Source organism: Ambystoma mexicanum, chromosome 3q (assembly GCF_040938575.1).
Source record: "Ambystoma mexicanum isolate Mex_15411 chromosome 3q, UKY_AmexF1_1, whole genome shotgun sequence".
In the NCBI taxonomy this organism is placed as follows: Eukaryota; Metazoa; Chordata; class Amphibia; order Caudata; family Ambystomatidae; genus Ambystoma; species Ambystoma mexicanum.
The window spans coordinates 215,251,888-215,274,881 of record NC_090926.1 but is presented as its reverse complement, the minus strand read 5'-3'; the positions used below and the strand labels follow the sequence as shown (position 1 = coordinate 215,274,881).

At 49.4% G+C, this 22,994-nt stretch overlaps 1 protein-coding gene across 6 annotated transcripts in view; it reads left to right on the top strand.

Annotated features, from left to right (window-relative positions):
* R3HDM2 (R3H domain containing 2) overlaps positions 1-22,994 on the top strand; it is a 2,186,793-nt gene that overhangs the window by 187,148 nt on the left and 1,976,651 nt on the right. The gene's annotated exons all lie outside the window — the stretch shown is intronic.

Genomic DNA, 22,994 nt, shown 5'->3' with positions numbered 1-22,994 from the left:
ACATTTTTTTTTCCTTATTTCAGTGTTTTGCATCAATTGGCTTCTTTTGATTCTACAGACTTCGCCCGGAAGGACATTTATGATCTGAAATTCCTTGGCCATTGTTGTCTGCCTGATTATTAATTCATCTTTACTACCTATTAATGTTTATTGGATTTTATCTGGATGAAATATGTTTGTAATGAAACTTGGTATTGAAGCTTGTCACTAAATGGGTGCGATTTCTTCCCCGGCCCTCTCATATTTGATATATATTTCCATCCAGGTGGGTGGATCATTTGTTGGCTTGCAGCTAAAGATTTGTTACTGTATATGTAACCAGTAGTATCTTTGATATTCATATGGGGGGGTACCCCCTACATCTTTTTCTTTTTTAATGGTAATAGGGATTACTTGTAAGTAAACATTGGATTCGATTGATTTCTATTACACCACCAATATGCCCACAGCAAAATGAACTTAAGATACTTGAACAATTCAGTTAAGACAACTTCCCCACTTTGTATGTGCATGACGCACTGTAACCAGGATAGCTGAAACTAGCCCCCTCATTCTTTGTGTCACATAAGACCTAGAACCCTAGTGCTTAATGCAGCACCACACTGCCATTTTTGAAATATGCACGCCTTTCCCTAAACTAGTATTCTTTGCTCTCCTGGCCTTGGCCGCAGTGTACGTTTTTGATCTAATCACATTTGAGGGCGAGGGTCCTTTTCGCGACCTGTGCTGCTGCTTGGTTTTTATGTACGGGGAAGAGTCCTTGGCAATAGAATGATGGAACGTGGGTTCCATCCTGCAAATTGACACCTTCATGCTCATTGGTTACTTTCGTAAAGCTGGACCTCTAGATGATAGAACTGCTCCTTGTATTTAAAATAGTGTAAAGATATGTAGTAAGTTGTTGGATCTCGGTTCTTCTTTTTACTATTAGACTAATTTCTCTACCCTCATGGTCTGAGCTTCATTGTTCTCGGTTGTGTCCGTTTTGTACAAGTGGCCAACAAAATTCAGACCAGCTGCAGCAATACTTGTTTGTGCCCCCAGTCTGGGTTAAACGGATGAAAGCAGGAATGTTTAAGTTGTTGTGCAGGCAAAGCATGCTGTCGTAAATTAACCCGAGTTGAGTCGAATTTTTATCATGCTGTTTTTGGCAATGAAATCCTCGGGACAGATACTCGTTGGTCTTCTGGTTATGGATGCTTTAAATAGTTGTGCAACTTTAGAACCTTGTGCCTACCTCAGTCTAGCACTGAATGCAAGTGGCTTGACCACGGCATATGGTTCCCACGTAAAGGGCCCAGAGGATCAGCCTGTCGCAGCAGCTCAGAGGTGTTGAGGTTCCATCTTGATGGTGTTGGAAATGGGTTTGCTTTGGTTCGAGCTTTACCCCTTTGATTCGTTTGGGAACTTTTTAGATTTAAGCGTCTGCACTTGTTAGTTTCTTCCAGGCTCAAATGACAAACCCAGGAACTGTTCTCAAGGAACTAAAGGTTTGCTCATTGGTTTCCACCTAAACCTTTCCCCTTGTTGAAGATTTTCATGAGCAGTTTTCTTGCCTACCTATGGAAGCTATTATTGCCAGACTTTGTTTAGTCTTAACATGTTCCCTCGTTGCATGCATCTGGCCAGTTGGTTAGCACTCAACTTGTGATTTGTCTTGCCTCCAGAATGATCGAAGGCTCTAATATTGTGGGCGAGGAAAGGGAAAACCTGGTGATTATTTTTCCTACGGACACACGCCCCCAACTCCAAATGCAGTAGGCCCCAGTGCTGCCTTTTTCAGCACGAGAAAAAATGAAAATGGGAATTATTTTTTTTAAGTGAATCTAGTTCTACAAACACCAAGTCTTTTCACTTTCACATATTTCACACTCTGTAAATACGACTTGAAACATATTTTCATGTTTTCTATCACGAGTCTGCAGGAAAGGGCCTTATTTCTGTCACATCGCATTAGGGAGAGAACACCATTTTCATGAATGCAGCAAATGAACAGAGGCTAAATCCCAATAAGCAGTTTAAAAGTAAATGTTTGGTAGGTCAATCTGAAAACTTAGTTTAGGTCCATAACACGCCTCCCTGTTCCTTTCTCACCGACTAGTGAATGTACATTTAGCAGGACAGCATATAGATTTCATTTCACACTCTTTTCTAGTAGATTTAAAACGGACTGTTTACCTCTGACTCTGGGACAACACTCAAGAAAAGAAATCCACATGAGCCCTCCTGCATCCCACCCGAGATGGTAGTGTGCATAAGATGTGTTTATTTCCCACACTTGGAGTTCAGGGCTTTATGCTCCCAGTCACTCTTCACACACCCTGGTTACAGGTGGGTGGGAAACGGCATACCACGCAGTGTGGGAGGCAGCTTGCCCCCTCAGTGGCTCATTTTTAGAGCCAGACCAGGACATTTACTAGCGGGGTCACCTTTTCCATTTGGTATCCCCCTGGCAGGACCATGAGGGTGCTGAGCAGCAGCACAGTGTTCCTCGTTGTCAATGAGGGTGCCGAACGGGAGAGGTGTCTATCTGCCAGGACAAGAGGGTGACGTCCGAGCAGGAGCACATGGCAAACAGGTGTCTCTGTCGCTGCCTGCTCAAGGACACTGCAGCTGCTGCAGCCTGGAGTGGTGCGGGACACGGACACCAGACAGTGCTGTTCTCTACCTTCAGCTGCAATCGTGGGTGAATTCACTAATCTGACTTCAGAAAGAAGTCAGGTCATTTCTCTCTGGAGTCAGGAGTGAATCCGACTCAAGAACGAAATTATCCGACTTCAGAAAGAAGTCAGACCAGTGAATGCGCTTATAGACTTAAGAAAGTAACACTCTAGTTGCAGCGTGCGTGCTGCCCTGGAACTAGAATGTTACTTTACGTCCGACTTCGGCCTCCACAAACATGATGGGAAACCAGATAGAGATGCTATAGAGTCCTCTTAATACGCCCCAGGTCCAATTAGTGTATACTTATACTTTGTAGGAATTGCAACTGAACATTGATGAAACTAAAAACACATCCTGCCCTGAAGATGGATTTCCTAATCCGAAACGCGTAGGCACTGATTACCCAATAGGAGTGTCTTTAGGAACTCTGAGCAGAGTGAATGTAACTGCTCAGTAGCAGAGCAACACCTAGGTGGTGTAGAGCCTGCATACGAATGACCTTACCATTTTTAGTTTCTTAACTAAACAGGTTATGTTTGAGTACTGGGTTCAGCTCAAATCTAATTTTGCCTTTTGTTGTTGAATTACCAATTGACCTGTACAAATTGCTTGGTTAAGACGACTACTGCTAACGCACTCCCATGGAGTATTTTGTTATAAATTAAAACTGATTATGTTTGGATTTATCACCTTATGGGCCTATCGTTTTATCTGTTTATTCTCAGCCTGATGCTTTCATGTTTGTAGATTCACAGATTAATGGAGCCCTTGATATATTATTTGCCATTTGAACATTAGAGAATATTAATTATTTCCTTGTTACACATTTCTGACACCCACCCTTGTACCCTAAACACTCCTGACTTGGAGTCTTTAGTATTTACAAGGCATGATCACCATTTGGGATTAGCTCCCGCTAGGAGTGCAGCAGAGGGTTACCGACTAGCAACAGTCGGTGTGTGTTTTCTGCTTGAGCTGTGCTGAAACTCGAGTGGCCTCGAGTTTCTCCCTCCTGCACCTGAAGAAAAAGGAATTAATACCCTACACTAATATTGTCGACCCCCTATGGGTTATTTATTTCATATTTGAGTACTTCGGACCAATTGGTGTGCCTCCCTACCCAACCTCTTTCCTCAAACCAGGAAGCTCTCCCATTTCCCTGTCTGTGTAGTGGAGGCGGGAGTCTGCTGAGCACAGGAGTCGGCAGGCAGGCTTCATTCTGGAGGGCCAGACCTCCTTTCTGGAGAAGACTCTGAGCACTAGAATAGCTAAGACATTTTATTTTATGTGTGTGCATATGTTTATGTATTCCAGCTGCTGTGCCCTGTGATGATCCTTGTGTAGTGATTGAATGTTGTGTGACTGGGTGAGTGTGTGTGTGTGTGTGTGTGTGTGTGTGTGTGTGTGTTTGTGCTGGTAGTGGAGGATAAGGGGCGGTTTTTGCTGGGTGGGGGGAGAGGGGCAGTGTTCCATAATGGCATTGCCACTTTTTTAATGGGCATCCATAATATGCCAAACATTTTGTGTTACTTGGTTAGATTGGCATTTGGGGGCCGCCAGTCTAACACTTGCTTACCGTGGCTTGTTTTTGTTTTTTTTCCTGGGCATCTATGGCAAACCACTGATTTATCATACATGCCCTGAAAAAGAATCATGCCACCGTAAGCAAGGTCTAGACTGACTGATCCAAATGCCACTCTAGCCAAGTAATGACCCATACCACACTTGGTTTAAAACTAAGTATGGTATACATCATTACTTGCCTTTAGTGGCATTTTGGGGCAGCCAGTTTAGCCGTTTCTTACTGTAGTGACATATTTTTTCTGGGTATCCATGATAAACCGAGTATGGCATGCATTATTACCTGGCTAGACTGTCATTTTGGGGCAGCCAGTCTTTCTATTCCTTACAGTGGTATGACTTTTTTTCTGGGGATCCTGTCTGGGACCGCAGTTTTGCTGTGGCTCCTGCTTGGCCTGGCTGCCTGTAGAACACTGGTGTGGAGCAGGACACGGACAGCAGTGTAGCTGTAAGCTCCTGCTCTGCACCCTCAGTGTACAATTGGGGGTGAGGGGGTGGGCCATAACGGGAGCACGTTCTGTGTCCCACTCCAGGCTGTTGACTACACTGCAGGCCCAATAAGGGGCAGAGCCAGAAGCAGAGCAGGAGCCTCCAGCTGAATGTTGCAACAAGAGGGTATGGGGTCAAGTCATATGATGGGCACGAATGATTGTCACTTTAGCATTCATTTTCTACAGTGCATTTGAGTGGAAAAGTATTTTTTTTATGACTAGACACAAGTGTAGCATTGTAGATGGGCACAATAAAGCAGCAATCTATTTGTTAGTATTACAATTCATATATTTGTACGGTTGGTCTTTAATGCGACTTGTGTGCTTTTCAAGACCGGTCTTGTAAGAGTATAGTTTAGCTCCTTGAAACCATGCAGTAACAAAGATGATGTTGCAAAATGTTTCTAGAGTAATGGAAGGGCTTTAGTAGATGGCCCAACGTATATTTGTGTCGGAGGTAAAATTGGAATGATCAGAATTATAATTGAACCCAATTTGTGCATATTTAGTAGCTGAAATTGATATTGAAGACTTAGATCATTTTTGTGAGAGGGCGGGGAAAAGGGAAAACGTTGCAAATGTGACCGGCAGATCCTGCAGAGAGGTGCACTGGTTAGAGGCTTTAGGCTGCCTGTTTTAAGGCAGTGTTCATAGGGTCTATTAGTTCCACGCAAACAAGATATTTCGTCAGGCCCGTGGAACAGGATTACATGGCCTGGTTACTTAAGAGATGAGGTGCACATGGCCTTGCTGGCTGGGAAATTTCTTGTGCATTGAAAACCAGATGTGCAGAGCAAAACGCAGTTGAAAATTGGAAATAATCGGGGGTGCTGTAGCGCAATACTTTGAGCAGGGCGCATGTCCTGGTCGCTCCGCTCCAACCTGGCCGTGGTGGAGCAGTTCAGGGCCATCCTAGGGCAAAACGATCGCCGCAAGGTGGGATTGAGAAGAGTGGTGGCAGGCGGTTGTGGCTGGTCACGCGCCAAGACCTGCAAAATGTGGTAGAACTGAGGTGGAGGTGGCCCCAACAAGTGAGGGACCAACATGGCAGCCGGCGGGAGGATGCTGTGGTTGTGAGGGGCACTGTGACCCGGAAAGCCTGACTGCTGGCTGACAGACAAGGGGACATCGCAGGACCGCAGTGAAAATCAGGCAGCAGGTGGATCCAGCATAGCCCGCTGGTTATTGGCGGTGGCAAGCTGGAGGTCTCATCGTGGGAGGAAGCTTCCATGACCCGCGCGGTGCAGGCGGCCAGTTGGCCCATGCTACTGGGGATGCTTAGGGAGCTGCTGGGGCAAGGATCCAAGGACTGAACAGTGAGGCCGAGCAGGCAGAGGGAGGAGCAACAGGCAGTGGGCCAGTGGGGATCGGAGGCCCGGGAGAAGCAAAGTGCACCGCAGGCAGGAGTGAGAGGTGTCCTGGGAAGGTGGCTCTGGAGGGCCCTAAAGTGGAGGTGGACAGAGGGACCGCCAGCAGGTCAGGAGAGCGCAGACCACGGTGGGGCAGCTGCAGCCTTCACTGGGCACTGCTGGACCGCTGCAGAAAGAAGTGTGCAGATAACAGTGCCTGGTGATAGGAGGCGTAGGCCCACCAAGGGGCCGGAGCAGACATGAAGGACAAGGACGAGCATGATGGGGGAAGTGAATGACTCCCAGCCCCGGATAGATATAGATAGATATGTTTGCGGTTCCAGGTCCGGGCCAGCAGGGCGTGGCAAAGTCATCTAGAGGTGCCCCTGAAACGGATGGTGCGACTGTGGAGAATGTTCTGCATACAGTATCATGACTGGAGAGGACGATTGATTCAGTGGGGCTGTATGTGGGCTTATTGCAGAATGACCTTCATAAGATCTCTGGCAGGGTAGGGGAGGCCGAAAAAAGGATTTCAGATCTGGAGGATGTCACCACCCCGCTGCAGGCAGAGGTGTAGGCCCTGACTCGGAAAATGCAGCAACTGGAGGCAAGGATGGACAACGCACAGGGAAGGGTGTGAAGGAATAACATTTGCATAAAAGGCCTGCCAGGGAAAAGCGAGGGCCCCTCTATGGAGCTATACTTGGTAGGCTGGATCAAGGACTGGGTCAGCCTGAGCAGTCTGTCTACTTCTTTTCCATCGAAAGGGCTAATAGGATCCCGGGCCGGGTACCCTTGCCCCCGGCAGGTGATCGCACAGCTGCTGAATAGGGACCGTGACTTCATTCTACATGCGGTCTGGAAGAAATGGTTTATGCTAGTGAACGGCGCAAGGGTGGCGCTCTACCCACACTTTACCAGAGCGGTTCAGAAGGCCAGGTAATCTTACGACAGTCAAGCGGCAGCTGAGGGTGAAGGGGCTAAAGTATTCCATGATCTTCCTGGCGACCCTCAGGGTGATTATCCCGCGAGGTGTGCTTTTTCATGAATTCAGTGGAAGCATTTATTTATTTGAATTTATCAAGCGCCCAGCGGCCCGGAGGCATCGTGGCGCCGTTACAGCATATTCAGCTTGGTACAGAGACAGACAAAAGTAAAAAGCAGATGACCATAACTGTTGATCAAGTGTTCCGTGGTTACAGAGGAACAGTATTGAAGGAAGTGCAGAGTATTAGAACGTTTAGTTGAAGAGTCTTGTTTTCAGTGTTTTTCTGAAGACAGAGAGGGATTGTTCACTCCTTAAACTGGACAGTAGTGAGTTACATGCTTTGGGAACTAGAACTGTTGAATGCTGGGACAGAGAGTTGGTGTGAGTATTTGTTACATTTAGGCCTATGTGATGGTGCTTGGTGTATTCTCTCTACTAAGTATGCTGGCTCAGATTGGGTGAGGCATCTGTGTGTGATGGTGAGGGCTTTAAATGTTATACGTTCTTTGACTGGGAGCCAGTGGGCGTCCCTTCTGGCCTGGGAGAAGTGTTCTCTCCTAGCAATGCTGAGTGCCGCTCTTAAGGCATTGTTTTGTGCTGTTTGTAATCGTTTCAAGTTGTGTTGATGTGCCCAAGAGTAGGATATTGCAGTAGTCTAGTTTTGCACCTATGGTGGCTCTGGCGATGTTGAGGTGGTTCTTTTGTGTTGGGCAAGGTTTCACAGCATCTATTATTTTAGAGGTGTGGGCTGCTGCTGATGAGATGGCACTGACTTGGGACTAGGTTGAGACGGTGCTCCCAATGGAGGACCGTCCGCAGCAGGAATCACAAACTAAGGGGCTGCGTGTGGAGAAGAGGCCTTGCACCCTCGGAGTGAGCCCACACAGCACAAGATCCTCTCAGAAGAGGCTGCGGGCACCCAGTGTTTAGTTTTCTATTTGGGGACAGGCAGATAAAGTTGAGTCTCTGGATGCTGCCCCGGAGCAGACAGCGGTAAATGTAAAGGATCACAGCATTCGAGGGTGGCCCAGCGTGGGATGACTGGGGGAATGCAGCCCCCACACTAAACCTGGCATGTGCCACTTTAGCCTGGGGCGGTAGGGCTACCGTTGACTGGAGTTGAAAGATGCTTAAAGTTGGGGCCTGGGGGCAGTGTAGGGTCGGTAGTTTGGGGGCGGGGAGGAATTTATTTGTTACGATGTTGGGTTGTATGGCAGAACACACGAGCGGACACAGATCTTCAGTCTGTTGCACAATAGGGAGCGCTGAGGCGAGGGCAGGCCCTAAAGTCAATCCATGATGATGTTGGGAGGATTATGGGGAATGAGCATAGAAGGGCGATCAAATGCCTTACAAGGATTGTAAACTGCCTTGGGAACATGATTAAAAGGGGAATGGTCCTTAAGTATGTGAGTAGGCACAAAATAGACTTTAAAATAAAACAATAGTCCTTAGGCGCCCCTCTTTGCGAACGAACATGGCTAAATGACCTGTTCTTTGGGATGGTACCCACTCAAGAGTCCGCAGCCATTCTTTAGCTCACTGTACCTTTCACAGAAGGGAAATATTCATTGCATATCAGTTTTTGTCCCGCCCACATGGGCAGTCCAGCACTGAAATGCTATAGTAATTCTCTTCTGAGCAAGAGTACCAACAGCAACCCCATACACATGTTTGAGCCTTGTTGGGCCTCATCAGTGAGGTGGAGCTGTGCCTCTCTGAGCACAGTGAGCAAGGGGCCACGTCTGGATGACCTTAGGAAACTTAGGGTGACTAAAATAGACTTTGCCCTCCTCCAATCAACGCACTTGATGGGCACTGCCGTGGGTTTCTGAGACTGGGCCAAAACGCGGTTTTCGAACATGCAGGGTACTATGGAGTTTCCAGAGGAGCAGCCATCCTGCTATGGCAATCCCTCCCTCTGGAGGTGAAGACAGTCCAACGGGACATGGGTGGGCATTGTGTTGGTGGGGGAGAGTTATGGGGGAATGCTTGACGATTCTGTGCATGTACGACTACGCACCCTCTGCCCCCACACTGGAATTCCTAGTGGTTATACAAGGTCTGCTAGCGGAACACAGAGCAGACACCACATTATTTGGGGGGGCAACTTCAACAATGTCATGAGCCGGGAAAGGGACTGGATGGCTCTGGGGGGGGGGGAGGTAGGTGGGAAGCACAGCGGCCTAGTAGGCGTCTTAAGGGACATGCATCCCGTGGACAGTGGATTCTCCTTCTACGATGGGACCCATACCACATTTTCTCGCATTGATTACTTTTTTCTCCCTTCCACAGGCGTCGGGAGGGAGGCGGAGGAGATGTACCTGCAGCGGGGCATCTCTGATCATGCCCGTTGACATCACAGCGAGGGGGAAGAAACCTAGGGGACTTGGGGAGTGGCAGCTTAATGCCCATTATCTGGGCAATGAAAAAATTGAGGGGGTTGCTGGAGGGGACAGAAGACTTCTTCGCACATAACACTGGGACAACAGAAGGCAAGACAAAGCTGTGGGAAGCGTACAAGACAGTGGTGAGGGGGCGCGCCATGCTGAAGATAAGTAATCATCAAAACAGAGCAGCACGCTGGAGGAACTAGAGGAGATCAGGGAGGAGGAACAGGACCAGTATGGCAGAGATCACGCTGAGGGCGCCAGTAGGGAATTCTTACAGGCCACACTGTGCTTTAAGGAGGAGCCAACGGACGAGGAGAAACAGGCTACTGGGCGAGTAGCAACAGGGTGTACGAGATCGGGGATAAAGGGGGGGGCTGCTTGCTTGACTGGAGAAACAGGAGGATGGCTCTCTTTGGATAACAGAGGTGGAGACATTGGCAGGTGGGGGTCGTAAGGTGGGGCTTCAGGTGGCGGAAGAATCTGCAGGCTACTAACAAGAACTCTGCGGGGAGAGAGGAGGGCCGGGTGCTCGGAAGACAAGGGAGTACTTAAATCGGATTCCGTGCACGCTGCTTACAGACTTGGAGAGGGAGGAATTGGACAAGGAGATCTCGGTAGAGGAGTTGCAGTGCTCAATTGTCATCTGAAGACCGGGAAAACTCTGGAGCCCAATGGTTGCCCCTCGGAATTCTGGAAAAAGGCTCATCAAATTGATTGCTGAACTCATGCTGGAGATGTTAAAAAAAAAAAAAAAAAAATTAAAAAAAAATCAAAAAAGTAGGGACGCTGGGGTGCTACCAGAGGACCTGCGACTGGCCACCATGGTGCTGCACAAAAAAAGCAAACCCAGGGAGCTATGCTCCTCATATCAGCCAGTCTTGCTCCTGAACGGGCAAACCAGGATACTGGCGAAAGTACTAGCTAATAGAGTGCTCAGGGTGATCGGACTTAATCACCCAGCCAATCGATGCGAATTTGCCCCGGCAGAGCCACAGGGATGAGTTTTAGGGTGCACATTGCACTGGGAAAAGCGCAAGAATTGTAAGGCCTGCATGCTATATGGCCCTTGATTCAGAAAAAAACTTTGGTTCGGTAAGGTGGGGCTACATGTAGGGAGGTTCTTGGCCAAGTAGGCTTTGGCTAAGGTTTCTTGGGGTGGGTGAAGTTGTATTCAGAAATCCAGGCTAGTGTATACACCTGAGAGCTTCCCGTTGCTACGAGACAAGAATGCCCATTGTCCCCATTGCTGTTCTTATTCACGATCGAGCCACTAGCTGAGAGCATTAGGGGCGAATCCCTTCAGACAGGGTTTGCGTGGCAGGGGAGGTGGGAGAACTGCATCTCTCTGTACACGGACAACTTAATACTATTCCTGGGGGATTCAAGGAGGACTGGTCTGAGGGCCATGGCCACAATTCGGGAGTTCGGGGATCACAGAAGGCTGAAGATTAACTGGAGTAAATCCGAGAATGTTCCTATAAAGGATGACGGAGGCCGTCTTAGAATTCTGACCCGTAATTGTGCCGGAGGGCCCCTTTATATACCTAGGAATTAAGATTGTTGCTGAGTGTCGTTTCCTTCGAGATAACCTAGATCCAGTCTTGGCCTGGTTGCAGGAGGATGCAAAACATTGGGCTACACTGCCACTGACTTTGGTGTGGAGGGCTAAGCTATTTCTTTTTTAGATGAGACTACCCCGATTGCTCTATATATTTCAGAACCCCTTGGTTAGGGTACCCAGCTCCACTTTCGACAAAAAATAAACACTCTTGGACATCTGGGGGTGTGGTAACCCCTGAATAACGCTCAAATACCTCACCAACTCGATGTGGGAGGGCGGCCCTGGAGTACCCGATATGCGCAAATATTACTGGGTGTCTCAGATGGGGGTGGCCAATGAGTGTTTATTAGGTTTATATAGTGCTTTAATCCAAAGCCCTTTACAATATAACAAGGTACAATAATGGAAGAAGCATATTTACAATCATGAGACAAACCAGTGTAACAATATGTAGAACAGTTTCCTTAGATGGAGGAGGCGAGGGAAGGGTGAGAAGGAAGGGAGAGGAGGTAGTCGAGGGAATAAGTGGATATATGGAGGAGCTGTAGAAGGAAAAAACCACAGAGGCTCCAAATATAAATTGTATTCAAGAAAAGAGTTTTTCAGAATTACTTCATTCCTTTTTACACTTTTTTCCATTTGCAGATTCTTGAAAATTAGATTCATTTTCATTCCCATTTGTTTGCTCTTAGAGTAGAAAAAGATACATAGGCTTTGTTTGCATGCAATTCTATTGCTGATTGTTTGGAATAGCAGACATTACTGCTCAGCAAAAGCATGGTAAATAACACAGCATCATGACCCCCCCTTTTTTCTTTTTTTTTTTTTAAAGTCCTAATGTAAAAAGTGAGGACACACACAGATCGGGGTAAATTATAGCCCAATGTTCCACAGAACCTTCATACAATGGAAACTCAGCGAATTCTCCGATATGGGCTAGTACAGTATCTTTCCCGATCCAGAATGGCGACCGGGACACTCGCACTGCGTCTGGAGCATCGTGACGTCATCGCGTTGCGTCACGACGCTCCCGACCCATTATTTAGAGCGGCCATTTTGAGAGATGCATCGGACAATCGTATCCGATGCATCTCTCAAAAATCGAGCCGCAAACGAGGAATAAACAAGCACATCACAACTCAGGTGAGCCCCACAATGCCAATGCATGGTATACTTTAGTTAAATAATATGAAAATGAAATATTTTAAAAGATCTGTTATCCGTGAAAAGGGTCCTGTTACTTTGTAGAGATTCTGCAATATATTGTCAAACCAGTGACCCCCAACCATGCAGACACTAAAGCACGGCATATTCTAGTCATATAACGGGAAGATGTGATATTGAAAAGGTCTGTCATTCATTCAAAACGGACTTGTTACTTTATAGAGACACTAAGGTACACTGCTAAAGCAGTGACACCTGGCTATGCAGACATCCAAGAAATGAATTCAAGGAGTACAAATACATGAGGAAGCATAGCACAAGTAAGTGATAATGCTAATCTTAAGTAACGGCATTTGGCATTAGGTGTATTAAGGGCAAACAAAAATTAAGGTTATTTCTCTTGTCCCCCCTCCCCCCCCTTTTTTTCTAGCTTAACTACAGAATTGGCAATACAAACAGTTTTTTTACAGACATAAGCAATTCCCTCCTGAAGAACCATGCAAAACAAAGTATGGGGAAACATGTGTAGAGGGTGCTAGTCCAAACAATCAGCAATAGAATTGCATGCAAACAAAACCTATGCATCTCTTTCTACTTTATCAGCAACAGAATTGTATGCAAACAAAGCCTATGTATGGGAATGAAAATGAATTTAATTTTCAAGAATCTGCAAATGATGAAAATTGCAATTTGCTTATGGAATAGCTCTTACCTCACATTACCTGTTGAAGAGGTGTCCTTTTAGCCAAATGCCATGCTGTGCGTTTCTGCCCTTTTATGCGGAAATCTTCCTTCTTCCATTTCGCTCACTTACATCAACTACTGCTCTTAAAGCTGGTCTGTGGGGCAATCTAGTGGTCGTTTGAAATGTCAATGGTGCTGGGAAAGCCAGTCGCAGGTCATATGAGTAATTTACCACTGGCTTAACTGATCGTGTTTTAATCTTTTTGGTACTTCTCCTTTAGATGATCACCCAGTTTTCAATGTAAACAATCCTCCTCCTATTGGTTTAAGATCTTTTTTGCTTTTAGTCTGCAGATTTTGTTGAAAATGTTATTGATTTCTCTTGGAAATTGGTTTATTGCTTTTCTAGTTGTTGGCAATATTTGAGTTCCAATTGGAGAAATGTTGTGGTAACACCTAGATGGCGATATGGTTTTTGAGATTTTTTAATTTTAAACCATGGAAAAATCTTGGACTAGTCCTTTCTCAACTGGTCACTGGTAAAAGGAGTATTAGTAAGCATGATGGATCTTTAAGAAGCTGATACCCCCGCAAAATTGCACTAAGCACTCCTTTTTTTGCCTTTCAAAATTCTTTTTAGCCTGCATTTATTTACACGTCTTATTGGGTATATACATGCAGTGTACTTGTAACTCACTCCGCTTTAGGAATTCTGTGGTCCATGCCCTAATCAAATAGTGTTCTATTCTCCAGCATGGGGTCTGGCATGGATTCACATGCTCATGAATATTCCCCGTCGTCAGGCTGGGAATCCTCGGTAAAGAAAAAACCAGTATCAGTTTCGTTTCTGATCTGTCTTTCGTAGTAACAACCAATCACTGGTCTCTGCGTCATACTGACCACAGCCAATGACAGCCCTCTACCTAAGCACCGCCTCTGGCAGCCATCTTCAGATTTTTACCGCACGTTCATGTGTTGGGATCCTCGTGCTATTGCTCTCGAGCGTTAGTGCTATTTTTTCACGTTTTTTTCTCAAAAACTTTGTTTTTTCGGTCAAAAGAGCCTCAAGCTCCACCGACTCACTATCCGATCAACGGGGACCCGTGTCGGATTCGTCTGCGCCCCTCAAGGGTGAAGATTCGTCGAGCTACGCTTTTGGAGGACTCCAGAAGTTTCTCAGGCCCGGTCATGGCCCAGGAGAAGGGAAGCTCGACGCCCGGAAAGCTGTTCAGGGTCTGCCCTGGATGCCAGCTGCAGAACGTCTTCAAGGAGGACGAACACTCCTTTTGTCTCTACTGCCTACATGAGGACAAGACGCACGTGGAGAAGGACTGTGCGTTTTGCGGCAACATGTCGGAGCGGACCATGAAGGACCGCCATCAACGTCTCGCCAACTGGCTAGAAGGGAAGAGCCCGTCCGGCGAGAAGAAGAAGAAGAAATCTGAGCGGTCTTCTAAGTCCTTTGAGGACGCCCCGGCGACGGGGGTCCAACATAAGGCCAAGCACCGCGAGTCCGCTGGCACCGGGAGCGCCGAACGGTCGGGCTCTACGGTCGCCAGGCAGGGCGCACCCTCCCCGGCACCATCAACCACGAGCCAACGCTCTGGGTCGGGTAAGAGGAAGGCCGAGCACCCGGCGAAGCTCCTGGAGAGGCCCCGGTCGAGCTCGAAGGCCCCATCTGAGGGGGAGCGAGGCGGTGTCCCCCCCCCTCAAGGATAAGGCGGTGAGCGCACCTAAGGTGGTGAAGGCCTTAATCCATCCGGCCAAGCCCTCTATCGAAACTGTCGCGGCGGCCCTGGCTCAGCCTGTGCAGGCTACACCAGTGGTGGCGACCTCGGGGCTCAGAGTCTCCCTGCCACCTCGGAGGGAGTCATCTTTTGTGCCCATCGATAGGACCCCCGTGAAATCCCCCGTGGGGAAGAAAAAGGGGGGGCAGGGCGTCGTCGTAGATTCGGCCTCAACCTCGGAGGAGGAGCTGGTCAAAGTCTTAAGCCACGGCCTCGGCGTGGAAGAAGACCGACCTGTCGGGATGGATCCCGACGCAGGTGACGACATCGTCGAGGGTACCGACGGGGTCCCTGATCGCCCGTCGGATTCCCCTCTGCCAGCGCCGCGAGACAACTCGGCAGCCATTTTGTTGGCTATACAGTCCTTATGCTCAGAGATAAGGACGAGACTACCGTTGCCGACGGAACCTCTCCCGTCGGGGGACCCAGAACCGGGACCTTCTGGTTTTCCCCCTACCAAGAAAAGAAGGATCCACCCTCCGCCTCCTTTTTAGCCGTCGCGCCCCTTCCAGCCCTCCTCCCCGTCCACCCGAGGGGATGATACGGGGACTGACACGGCAGCGACGGGTACGGACGACAAGGTATACGACGAGGATGTACCGTCGTCGCCTCCCACCAGGGCTTCTCCGCCCGACGAGATTGGATCGTTCCACTCCATGATCTCCAGGGCATCCGAGCTTTTTCAACTCTGCCCTGAGGAGAAGAAGGAAGGTTTCCTTTATCAGCGGCGCGAGGCCAAGAGGAAGACGGTCCTCTCAGTGCCTCTATTGGACGACATTTGGGATGAGGGCCTCACCCTCCTCAAGAACCCTTCCACGACACCAGCTAGAAGAGACCGGTACGAGAAGAAGTACCGGGTCCCGGACACGGCCCCCCTGTGCCTCCGGGCGCAGCCTACCCCGGACTCCGTCGTCTCCGCGGCGGCCAGGAAGAAAGCGGGGGGGGGTGCGGCCTCCACATCGACTTCCCCACCGGACGGTGAGGGAAAGAAATTGGACGCTATGGGACGCAGAGTCATCTCGTCGGCAGCGACAACGATTAAAGCGGCCAACGCCTTGGCTTTCGTGGCCCGCTACGACAGGGAGCTCTGGTACAAACTGGCTCCCCTGCTGGACTTCCTGCCGGACGACAAGAGGACAGAGGCCCTGGAGATCCTGCAGGAAGGTGAGGTGGCTTCGGACCACGCCATTACCGTTGCGACGGACATCGCCGACACCGGGTTCCGCCAGTTGGGCAACGGCGTTTGCCTTAGGCGGCGTGGATGGCTCAAGGCTACGGACTTCCGTCAAGACGTTCAGACCAGAGTCCTGGACATGCCCTTCGATGGGAACAACCTGTTTGGCAAAACAGTGGACGATTCCCTTCAGGCCATTAAAGCGGACACTGAGACGGCCCGGGCCCTGGGAGTTCTGCAGCAACGACGGACGCCCTTTCGGAGCAGCGGAGGCAAGGGCGCCTCAAAAGGTTCCGGCGGCGGTTTCTCCACCTACCGTCAAGCGGCCCGCTCGTCGTCTCAGGAGGCCTACAGAGGACGAGGCAAGTCTGGCGGACTCCGCCGTCGTCGCCAAGGAGGTCGAGGCGGCAAAGCCTCGTCCAAGCAGGATTGAACCGACCGTGGGGTCGGGCCCCCACCGAAGCACCCCGGTGGGAGGCCGGCTGGCGAGCTTCGTCAGCGTGTGGGAGTCCATCTCCACCGACCGTTGGGTGCTGGACGCCTTGGCCCGGGGCCACGCGCTCGAGTTTCAAAGAAGGTGTCCACGCGTCCCCCCCGTGGCCAGGAAAGAACTTCACGTCCCTCAACTTCTCCTGGAGGTAAAGGCGATGCTCAGGAAGGGCGCCATCGAGCTCGTCCCAAAGAGGCTTCGGGGCTCCGGAGTGTACTCGAGATACTTCCTCGTGAAGAAGACGGGGGGATGGCGCCCCATCCTGGACCTGCGACGTCTGAACAAGTTCATCAAGGCGCAAAAGTTTCGGATGGTCACCCTCCAGCACGTCCTGGGTCAGCTGGAGGAAGGAGACTTCCTGTCGTCGTTGGATTTGGAGGATGCCTACTTCCATATTCCCATCCTAAAGGGGCACCGAAAATTCCTCAGGTTTGTGGTCCAAGTGCGTCATTACCAGTTCAAAGCCCTCCCCTTCGGTCCACGGTCGGCACCCAGGGTGTTCACCAAGTGCCTCGCACCGGTGGCGGCGCAGCTGCGCCGCGAGGGGATCCACGTCTACCCCTACCTGGACGACTGGCTCATCCGAGCCAAGACGAGGGAGCTCGCCGTGGTTCACACGGCAAGGACCGTCCAACTTCTCACGGACCTGGGATTCTCTGTGAACTACGCCAAATCCCACCTGGTACCCGCGCAAGACGCTCTGTTTCTGGGAGCGAGGCTCAACAGTGTCCCTTCTGGCCTCCCCGTCGGAGGAGAGGACCAGGACCATCCTGGGCAAGGTGCAGCGTATGTTGGTGGCCGACGCAGCCAAGGTGAGGTCCATCAAGTCCCTCCTCGGAATGATGTCTTCCTGCATCTACCTCATTCCCATGTGCAGGCTCCGGGTGCGCCCGTTGCAGGAGTTCCTGGACGCGCGCTGGATCCAAACGACGGGCAGCTTCGAGGAAAGGATCACACTCGACGAGAGTTTCCGACGAGCGATCCGGTGGTGGGACACCCGCGCGCATCTGACGGCGGGCATGGACGTCCAGGCCCCAGCCCACCAGGAGACAGTGACCACGGATGCCTCCCTGGAAGGGTGGGGAGCGCACACCGAAAATCTACACGCAAGGGGCCTTTGGCTCCCGACGGAGAAATCTTTACATATCAACGTCCTGGAGCTCTGTGCAGTGTTTTGGGCCCTCAGGTCCTTCCTTCCGTCCCTCAAGGGCAAGGTGGTGAGGATCTTCACCGACAACACCACCACCATGTTTTACATCAGAAAACAGGGCGGAACCAGGTCCCCAGCACTGTCCAAGGAGGCGCAGGACCTGTGGCATTGGGCAGTCGCCCAAGGGATGTTTCTGGTGCCGTTTCATCTGGCAGGGATAAAAAACACCATCGCCGACTCACTCAGCAGGGAGCTGCGCTCGTGCCACGAGTGGGGAACTACGGCAGGATCTAGTGGATCGCCTCTTCCGACGGTGGGGCACTCCCCAGATCGACCTGTTCGCGACGGCGACGAACTCCAAGTGCCGGAGGTTCGCCAGCAGGTTTCCCCAGGCGAGGAGCATGGGCGATGCTTTCTCGTTCCCCTGGGAGGGCCTGTTCCTCTACGCGTTCCCTCCTTTGCCACTGCTAATCCGGCTCGTCAACCAGCTCAAGAGGTCACGGTGCAGGATGATCCTCGTCGCACCTGCGTGGCCGAGGCAGATATGGTTCCCGGACCTTCTGGATTTGTCAGCGTCCCCGCCAATCAAGCTGCCGGTGGACGCGGATCTGCTCTCCAGGGAAGGAGGCGCCATCCTCCACCAGGACCCGAAATCGCTGAACTTGCAGGCCTGGCTCCTGCAGCGCTAGAGTTTGGAGGATACGACATACCGGCCGACTGCAGAGAGGTTCTTGCAAAGGCCAGGGCGTCCTCGACTCTTAAATGCTACGGACACAAATGGAAGAGGTTCTCTGTCTGGTGCCACGCACAGAAGATTAACCCTCTACGGATTACGGCTCCCCAAGTTCTGCCGTACCTGCTGACGCTGGCCAAAGCTGGACTGGCACACGCGTCCATCAAGATTCATCTGGCTGCGATCTCCCGATACACCAGGACCACGGGACGGACGTCCTTGTGGTCTCATCGTCTGGTGAAAGAGTTCATGAAGGGACTGTTCAGATCGTTCCCGCCGGTGAAGGCTCCGGCCCCGGCGTGGGAGCTCAACGTGGTGCTGACCAAGCTCATGGGACCTCCGTTCGAGCCTCTGCACTCGGCCCCGTTGAAGTTTCTGTCGTGGAAGACCGCGTTTCTTGTGGCCATCACCTCCGCACGACGGGTGGGAGAGATCCAGGCCCTTTCCTGCAAGGCCCCGTACTTGACTTTTCACGACACGAGGGTGGTGCTCAGGACGCACCCCTCCTTCATGCCCAAGGTACCGTCGGACTTCCATCTCAACGAACCCTTGGTGTTGCCTGTATTCTTCCCGTCGCCTTCGTCGCCGGCTGAGAGGACTTTGCACTCGCTGGATGTGGCTAGAGCGCTGAAGTGCTACGTGGACCGCACGAAGTGTTTTCGGAAGACGTCACAACTCTTTGTGAACTTTGGACCTGTCAATCAGGGGAAGGCTCTCTCGAAGGCTTCCATTTCCAGATGGCTCTCCGGCTGTATCATGTACTGTCATCGGTTGGCAAACCGACCGCTGCCCGGCCGTCCGAGAGCCCATTCCACCAGAGCGATCGCAGCTACCACGGCGTTCCTTTCTGGTGTGCCCCTGCTGGACATATGCAGGGCTGCTACGTGGAGGTCGACGCACACCTTCACGAAGTTCTACTGCGTCGATCGGGATTCCAGGGAGGAGTCCAGGGTCGGCCAAGCAGTGCTGCGCAACCTGTTCGCCTGAGGTGAGCCTGGTGAGGAGGTAAGATGCTTAATGTTGAGTTTGATGCAATGCTTAATGTTGAGCCTTTGCCACCTCCCGTGGTTGTGCATGTGTGTACTGCTATGTATTCTTTATTCATGAGCATGTGAATCCATGCCAGACCCCATGCTGGTGAAGGAACAAGTTACTTACCTGTAACTGTTGTTCTCCAGCATGGGTCTGGCATGGATTCACATGCGAACCCTCCCGCCTACCCCTCTGCGGCTCTTCACTTGGTCATACTGCCACTTCACGTGCTTCCAAATCTGAAGATGGCTGCCAGAGGCGGTGCTTAGGTAGAGGGCTATCATTGGCTGTGGTCAGTATGACGCAGAGACCAGTGATTGGTTGTTACTACGAAAGACAGATCAGAAACGAAACTGATGCTGGTTTTTTCTTTACCGAGGATTCCCAGCCTGACGACGGGGAATATTCATGAGCATGTGAATCCATGCCAGACCCATGCTGGAGAACAACAGTTACAGGTAAGTAACTTGTTCCTTAGTCATACACTGGGCTGGATGACGGTGAGTCTGCTTTTTCAGTTACTTGTCCTTCTTTTTTACCTGCTGGTGACCATGTAGCTGTTGCACACAGGTTCTTTTGTACTGCTTTCTAGCATTTTTCTTTTGGTCAAAGTACTACTTGGCATTACGCTTGTTTATGGACTTGTTACTTTAGATCTTTGCACCTCTGCAGGGATATATCTGAAGTTCCTTAATGTGAGATGATGGTGGCACGGAAGCCATGAGGTGAATGAGTCCAGTCCTCTTGCACCAGAACTTTTGTTGCTATTATTTTTAAAAAAGGTACTTTGATCACTGGATCCTCAGATTTCTTATAATCTCCTTGTACAGTTGGCCAAGTCCTGGATTCTTTTATTTCATGACTATTCTTTTGTTGTTGGCATTGTCATGGCTCACCTAATTTTCCTGTGAAACTCCCTAATGTGCTTTTGCCCTAAAACGAAAAATGCTGTAGCACCTCCTGGTTTTTTCCTTTGAGAGGAGCCTTAGTGGCTGTAAGATGCAGAAGACCAATGAAGATTTCAAATACCTCTGAGAAATATCCAAGGATCCCAGTCTGCTTTTTTAGATACTTATAATTCTGCTTCTCTGGTGTTGAGATTTGGCTTAAAGTCCACTTCCTTAAGGGCGTCTTCTATGAAATAGATTATGTTGGGGGTTATTTTGATGTGTTGCAGTGCTTAGAAGAAACCATCCATTTAGTTTTAGAACAATTAATTGTCCCTTCCAACTTTTGAAGTGGATGGTGGAGCAATATTGGTTCAGCTCCTTGTGGGGAGAACTGTCGCAATGTTCATAGCTGCCACCAGTTCTAGCATTTTAGCAAGTTGTATTTAGCATGCTGAAACTGAGACTTACTTGCAATGGAAAACACACAAAAAGTCTCAGACTGCATTGTGCTGTTGACTGAGAGGCTTGCCTGACTACACACTTGAAATTGGGTCACTTTTCCAGCAGCTATGCATATGTATTATTGATTCAAGTGGGGTTGTAGACTCCAATGCTTGCACAGGTAATGCTGATATATTTTGATTCGTTTATTATATATTAATGTACACATATTGTGGAAGGAAGGAATGGAGGGAGTACAAGCTATAGTATTTGAGTTTGCTCAACCCCGTCTAGTACAAACAAAGCAATCTTTTTGAACTGTTTCTCGAGTGACAATTAGAGTGAGTTTCTGCCACAAAATAAGGCGCCCACCAACCTCATTAAATGGGCTATGCCAACAGTTTGCAAAGAGAAAAAAAGCCTTCTGCACTTGTAACTTTTCAAACCACCTTTTCCTGTGTGCAAGATGTGCTTCCACCTTCCAGACCCTTTTGAAAGCAATCCTCTTCTCACTACTCTCCAGGCTCGCTTTAACCACTACTGGCTCATTGTAAACAGCTGTGCTGCCCTTCTGTCCAGTTTCATGCAGCTATGGTGGAGATTAAGGAGTATGCTCCACTGCTTTCTTTCATTGATAGTAACCTGCCAGCAACTGATGGGTGTGCATGTTAAATGAAAGGCCCTATGCAGCTGACTAATGTTTAGCAGGGAAGCATTGTTATAGCCTATGGTGAGTGCTTATTAGTTCCTATGATTGATGCCGCTAGTAAGCAAGCTTTACCAGTGGCAGCATATGAAGCCAAGTCTTTCGGGTGGTTTGCAGTCTCCGGCTAATTGCATCTGTACAGATGAACTAAATCTGTAAGCACTGGATATTTAATATACACACCCTACTCCTGTTTTTGGAACGCATATTTATGACGACTCTGTATTGCCCAAGCTTTTGGCTTCAATACAAACAATCCTAAATACACCAATTCATTAGATAATATCGTAACAGTTAGGCTTGATGTTAAAGGTTTTGAATTTCTCCTACATATGTCCTCTTGCATGGGCATTTTAACGTATTGACGTTTTGATGGTAAATTGAGAGATCTGCCTTTCCCTTCAAGCAGCTACACGGAGTGAACACTACTTCTATGGAAGCAGGTTAGTTACAAAACTGAAAGGTTCATGGCTGGAACGTTATGAACGAATCTTGAGCACTGGAATTTGCTCTGGGTAATCCTAGAACAATTGGTTTTCAGCCACTACAGAAGGGAAAAAGAGGATATGCAAATCCGGTTTGGTCACGCCCCCAAAGTGACTGTCAAGCCCAAACTGCTACTCCACATACCCACTGCACAAGGCCACAAGCAAACCAGTTGATTTGGACTCCCCGTCTCCAAAGCCAGCATTCATTTGTGCCACCTTGGTGTCCGATGAGGCCGATTTACTTTTCTGATCATGGACTTTCATGTCCGTCTTCCCAAGTACATCCCGCACTCGTGTGGCTTGTTCCACAATCAACCAGAGTGGCTTGGTGTCTTTATTATTTTCACAGATGGCTCAAGAAACACTCCAATAAAAACCTTTGAACTGTCCTTGAACGTTCAAGGGGCCCTATGGGTAAGAGTCTCTTGTCGAGAAGCACCTCCTCCTAGCACAGATGTACTGAACACCCGGTTAGTAACTACCGATTTTATTGCCCCCCCCCCCCCCCCACCCTCAGTATACAAAGACTTGCAATGGCTATGCTGATGACCTAAAGGTGGATTGCTTTCTGTCTAGACTCCCTCCCCCAACTGTCCCTATTCTAGCCAGTTGTCCTTATTCTATCCAATTGTTATATGTATAGTGAATTGTGACTTGAAGAAATCCTGTTGGAAGCAATGCTCACTCTCGCCTCTCCTGCGCTCTTGCTTCACTCCTCCAACTCCTCATTTCTCTTCTCATATCTTCTTCCTCTACTCACTCGGATGTCTCGCTCCTAGGCCTCGCCGCCACCCTTTGATATTACTACACTTACTCTTCTCCACTTGTTCCTACTCCACCCTGCTATTCGCTCCCTTCTCTACACTGCTACCGGGTCTGCACATACTCCTTACATATGGCCGCTGCCCACTTTGCACAGGGCATGACCTTCGGGTGGCTTGGCGGGGACTGGCTGAAGTAGCCACTAGATCCGATCGGAAGGACCCTGCAGAAATTCAGAAAACCACAAAATGGTATTTAAAAAAAAAAAAAAAAAAAAAAATGTTCACATCTCCAACCAACCACATTGGCTGCTTTTCATCTAGCCAATCGAAATGTCCTATTCTAGCTCCTAACTTCGAATCGGAATACCCCCAGAAGAGTGTGCATAGACCCGGAGAAAAGGAACCAATCAGGTGGTCAAGATGTGAACCCAGATATAACCAATACATTTTTGCCTGCTTTT